General features: G+C 37.5%; 1 long non-coding RNA gene across 1 annotated transcript; it reads left to right on the top strand.

Annotated features, from left to right (window-relative positions):
• Window positions 1-3419: 3419 nt before the first annotated feature.
• On the top strand, window positions 3420-5379 carry LOC131599217 (uncharacterized). The gene is made up of 2 exons (XR_009282636.1): window positions 3420-3507; window positions 5091-5379. It is a non-coding gene; the product is annotated as an uncharacterized LOC131599217 (long non-coding RNA).
• Window positions 5380-6160: the final 781 nt, after the last annotated feature.

The raw sequence follows: 6160 nt of genomic DNA, 5'->3' as shown, positions 1-6160 counted from the left end.
CATCCTTGTATTTCATGTTTACTCTGAATTTTTATTATATTTTCCGTGGGGGTTTTAGAAGGGTGTTACAATAGTGGTATCAGAGCATTGTCGGTCCTTGCGACCAGAGTCTTGTTGTTAATTTCCTTTCGGTATGCGACATGTGTGTGAAACACTGTCGGTACTCAGTGTGTTCTAAATGTTTGTTTGCAGAAGTGGGATTGAAACTAGTGGGGGAGAAGTCATGCTTCTCGGATATGTCTCAGATGCAAGATGTTAGAGAGATGCGTGGGGCAGTAGTACAAGAGTGTGGAGTTATTGTTTTCTGAAGCGAAGGTGACATGGACTGAAGACCGTGGTTGTTGTTCAGTCGGAGTGTCTCGGAGTAGATGATGGTTATTTCTGAGAAATGGAATTTGGGAGTTGTGATGCCTCAAGTGCTACTGACGTACTGCGATGTTGTTGTATGAGTAGCCCTATGTAAAAGGTTGTTGTTGAAGCAGTGATTAAAAGAAGTATTGTCGTAGACCTTGTCGTAGGATTACTAGTAAGTAATTGAGATGATGGGAGAGGTTATCGACGTTGTTGAGAAAGTTTCGAAGTGCGAGTAATGCAAAGAGACGAATATGATCTCAAGGATAAGAAGGTTGATGATGGCGTACACGAATTTGGTTTCAGGATGTTGCAGAAATCGAACTTCAGCGATGAAATGTGTTGTTTAAGTTATAAGAAGTTTGGAAGCGAAGAGATGTGATAAGATGATGTTAATAATGAGATTAATTTGAAGAGGATGAGTTCTGGAGCAGAATTTTCGTAAGCAAATCGCAGGAAGATTGCTGAATCGTTATGAAACTTCGAAAATTCATAACTGGAGTTCTGGACATCCGATTTGAGTTCCGTTTGAAGCGTCGGAAAGCTAACGAGATGAACCTTGTTATAAAAATGGTTGCAGCAGCTGTAACATATTTAATTGTGTTAGGATGATGTTAGAAAGAGGTGAAGTTACGGTTACACTTGTCCTTAGAACTAGATTGTTCGTTGGTGCGGCATGGGATGTCAGTGTCAGAGTTAAACAGAATAAAGGAATAATGAGGAGGCTTGTTGAGAAGCAATCTTAGAGATTAAATGTGCCAATTGAGAAGTTTTGGAGATGTCGTATAGAGTTTCGTTGCATGGTATCGGTATTGTATCTTGGGTAACGGTTGGAAACATTCATGTCTTGAGCTCTGAGTGTCAGATTAATGTACCGTTTGAATCCACGAAGAGGAGAGATTATGTTATACCTTATGGAAGAGTTATAAATACCATAGAGTGGTCCTACGAGGAGATATTATGATGTTGGATAAAGAAGCCTAGACCAGTGTTGAAATAGGAATGCTTATTACCGCGATTGTTCGGAACGAAGTCGAGTAGAATATGTCCTTAATAAATAAGCGGATAAAGATGATTTAAATATTGATGGATTTGAGTGATGAAGGAATCAGTAGAAAAAGTGAAATAGACTTTGGAACCATTTGTGGTATATTGTGATGCGTCGTTGATGGGTTAGGATGGTGTATTGATGTAAAATCAGTAAGTAGTAACTTATGCGTCGGGACGATTGAAAGCGCAGAAAAGGAATTATCTGACTCATGATTTAGATTGGCAGCCATGGTTTTGTTTTGATGTTGCAGTGACATTATTTGTATGGTTCGAGGTTGCCTCTAAAAATGTCGATGCTGATGGTGAAAGAGTTGGATTTAATTGAACAATTCAGAGAATTAAGTTTGGTATGTGAAAGTGCTCTTAATAATGTTAGATTGGGTATACTGAAACTGACTAATGGTATTCCTGACGAGAATAGAGAAAGTCAGAAAGCTGATGTTGAGTTGATCGATAAGTCGACCTTGGATTACAAAGGTAAAGACGGCGAATTCAGAATTAACGAGGATGGTGTAATGAGGTCTAGAAGTCGCGTTTGCGTTCAAGATGCTACCGGGTTGAGAATTCTAGAAGAAGGACACCGTAGAGAATTAGACAATGTTAATGAGTTGAGTATAAACTCAGGAAGGACACTATTATGTAGTAACAACGGTTTATGCTTAAACATGATTGTCGGCTATCTATTGACAAATTGAGGACTTGATCACCCTTAATCTCTTGTTGATAGTAGGCGGAGTCATATAGATAGTATGAGATTGCTTGTTACCTTAATGGTATAAGATGTGGTGAAGGTTGAGAGGTGAGAATAACCACTCACCATATTGTGGGAACTTATGAGGAAGTGAATATGAAGGAGTGCAAAGTATTGGACGGTGACTTAAGACGAGTAGTCGTAGTCGTACAGCGAAAGTATGATGTAAAGTGGTGTTATGAGTGCTACTCGTGAGTAGTGAGAATTAATATGTCGGGGTTCTACATGGAGAATATGTGTTTATCTATATGTTGGGTTTAGAATCTCGTGGACGTGAGGATGTCGTGCCAAAGGATTATGACCTTTTGAATAATTGCCGAGATGATGGATATCCTATTATGGTTGAATGTAGTTAATGAGTATGTGTTCGAAGAATGTTAAGACAACGAGTTGATACTATGTAATGCCATAATAATTTTGTACTGTTGTAAGGTGTTATGTAAATTTATGAATATAATGTGGAATTATACTCTGCGAAGGACGAAGTTAATCTGATTCTTAGTGGAGAGTGGGACTCAATTGAGGTACCTTGTAAGCAATGGTATATTGAGGATAATGAGCTATGTAATTATAACTACTGATGTGTGCTTGTTCCGATAGTGGGAATGTTTTTAATAGATGAAGTAACTCGGGAATTTGCTTTGAGTAAGTGTAAGTATTACTTTATCGCTCAATTGCAAGAGTGTGCCTAAGGTTGGTACGTGAGTAAATGGAATCCATTACTACAGTGTTGATCAGTTGCGATCATACCATGGATTATGTAATTGTATTATTCAGTTGTTGAGTGTATTGTATGGATCGTACCTCGAAGTTTCATTGTCGTTAATCGTTGGAGTATAGCGAGTGGTATACCCTGGGATGGTCAGATGCGAAGTAAGGGCGGAGATTGAATGCATGAGATATGCTGGTGTTGGTTATGTCAGATGAATTTTGAGACTCGACTAAGAAGGTGTTAACGGAGAATGGGAGAGAGTCAAATGAAGTACTCTTATCTGGGACTTTACTTGAAGTATGTTTTCGAGGACGAAAACTCTTTTAGTGGGGGAGAGTTGTAACACCCCATAATTTCAGTTTATTAATTTAATTTGGATTTAAATTAAATAATTGGAATTTTAGTATTTTATTTGGAATTATTTGGAAAATGGTGAAATATTGACATTTGGGCCTAGAGTGGTGATTAGCAGAAGAGGGGGTGTTGACTAAGCAAGCCCATTATAATAATTATTTTATTTTTCATAAAATAAGGAATTTGGGGAAAAGAGGAAGAAGAAGCAGGAACTGAGTCTGAAGAAAGGAGAACACGTGAAAGTGAGAAGAGCCAAAGGGGAAGAGAACCTTCGAAGTTCGACTCTGAGGTAAGGGGGGATTCTTCGGGTTAGTATTCCTTATGTGATTGTAGGTAGTATGATTGATTAGGATTGTTGTCTAGTTCAATCGTACGTGTCGGGTTTGGGAATTTTGTTAGGTTTTGATAATCTTGTATGAATTGGCATGATTTTGTTGATACTTGTGATATATGATGTTAATACATGTCAATAACTTGTTTGAAATGTGTAATTGTGTGAAAAACAATGATAATTGTGTGTATGTTCGTATGTACCTGAAATTGGGGTATTGGGATATGGTAAATGCTGTCAAAATGGTGATTTTTGCTGTGCAGGTACGTAGGAACCGGTTCCCCCTTGTAAAAACAGAGAAATATGGGTTCTGGGTAGCTGGGAACCGGTTCCCATGTAGGGACAACCCGGTTCCCCATAGTAAAAATCAGAGACGTGACTTTGAAGCTGCCAGGAACCGGTTCCCACGTAGGGACAACCCCGTTCCTGCAGCACTTTTTCTAAAAATGTTTTATCTTTGAAAACTCATAACTTTTGATCCGAGTATCCGATTTATGTGCCGTTTTGGGCGTTGCGAAGCTAATGAGATGCTTTATCTGATGAATTGATAAAATGGGCAATAGCCAACTTTACTTTTTAAACTCGATTTAATTATTAATGAATTGAAAGATAGTATATGTATATGTGCTTATATATATGACTATTGATGCATGTTCTGTATTGGTGATGAGATTGTGATATTCATTGGGTGATGTTGGTTTATAACATGTCGTAAATGAATACATATTTTGTGATTATGTTGTTGGGTTGTGTTGATAATTGGTTACATTGTGTGCAATGATGTTAGATGTAACGATGTATGAACGTGGTGATGATTGATGAATTATGAATGTTAATATACTGTTAATATTAACATGTGAACTGTGGTGAATGTATGTGTGATATGTTTGTATGAATGCTAAGAATATATACATGCTTATTGGTGATGATTTGGTGATGATAATGAGACGATGTGTTACATCGGATTGGTGATGTTGTAAGCATGTTATATGTTGCATTCATTGGCATACATTTTTGGTGATGGATCCCGGTGATGAAAGTGGATCAAAACGGTGAGCATGATTCCCAGTGTGTGGAATCGGTGCTGGATATTTTGGTGAGCATGATTCCCAGTGTGTGGAATCGGTGCTGAATATTTGGTGAGCATGATTCCCTGTGTGTGGAATCGGTGCTGGTTAAACTGTATCTCAGTGATGAGGATATCAGTTGGATGGGTATATCCCATGTATGGTACCACATGCATAGTGTCAGTTTAATCATATGCATTGGTTATAACATGATTGGATGGAATTCAGTGTTATGCCTTGGTGTGTTTATATGATTGATGTATTAAGAATATGTTGTTAATATAACTTGATCATTGGTATAATTGATGAGTTGTGGGCCGATGGCCAATATTGTTGGATTGATGTTTACTTGTTGTAATAATTCTGATTATATGCATGATTGAGTGGATGATAATTACTATGAGATTTTATTGCTTATGATTGCATAATGCTTATTAATTCGAATGAAACTCACCCTTACTTTGATGATTTCAGATTAAGGATGTAGCGGCGTCTTGATTGGGTGAAGATAGCTTATAGGCTAGCCCTTAGTCCGTGTCGAGTCATGCTCTGAATGTAACACTGGGGAACGCTAGTTTAGAGACGAGTTATTATGTCGGTCTTTGTTGTTTATAATTGTATTAGAGAACTTGCATGAATGATGATGATTATGCAATGTTATGAATTATAATCCGCTGTGTTGAACATGAATTGTATTTATGTTAAATGGTTCCTCGTGTGGCATGACAAATGACTATAGTATTTTATGTTAAAGAAGTTGTGACATCCTTGTATTTCATGTTTACTCTGAATTTTTATTATATTTTCCGTGGGGGTTTTAGAAGGGTGTTACATAGTCAGTTGCTTGGTGCATAAGCAAGCATTGTTCAAGGTTGAGCAGCAATCAATCTGTAGTTGTCATGCTTACTAGTAACACTTAAAGTAAGCATTGTGTGAATTTTGTTGAGGTATGACTATTTTCCGCTGCATAGTCTCTGAGAATCCCTAGGGTTATGTATAGTCAACATAATGTATGGCAGGTATTGTCAGCTATAATTAAAGTGTCAAAGATACTTGAGTATCCTCTCAAGTCCACTCATAATGACATGGTTTATTAGAGCTGATGAATGTCAACTAATCAATGATATTCATAATTATCTGCAAATGTGTACCTTGAAATCTTCAAGGTTGAAGTGTTCCTAGAAGGAGGAACAAATGTTCTACTAGACGTTAGGACATTATGAACTGGTATGCAGCTACCAGCTGAAGAACAGATGTTCTGTTGCTAAACTAATATAGTGTGAAAACATTGGTTTGGAACCTACTCCCGGTCTGGAAGAGGAGACATCTGGCTAAGTTAATCAGGACACGATTAACATGTGCTCAAGTTCCACTAAAAAAACTCATGAAGGTATTCCTTTCTAATCCTTTGTGTTGTACTTATGAAGAGCCTATATCTGTGAGTTTCCTCTGATCAATGAAATCAGATAAGTATTCATAACCATAGAGCAGTTGTTGGAGCTGAATACTGTGTCTCTATCACAGTGAAATATGGTTAAGAATGT

The sequence above is a fragment of the Vicia villosa genome, linkage group LG4, assembly GCF_029867415.1.
Source record: "Vicia villosa cultivar HV-30 ecotype Madison, WI linkage group LG4, Vvil1.0, whole genome shotgun sequence".
In the NCBI taxonomy this organism is placed as follows: Eukaryota; Viridiplantae; Streptophyta; class Magnoliopsida; order Fabales; family Fabaceae; genus Vicia; species Vicia villosa.
This window is presented reverse-complemented; position numbering and strand designations above follow the sequence as displayed.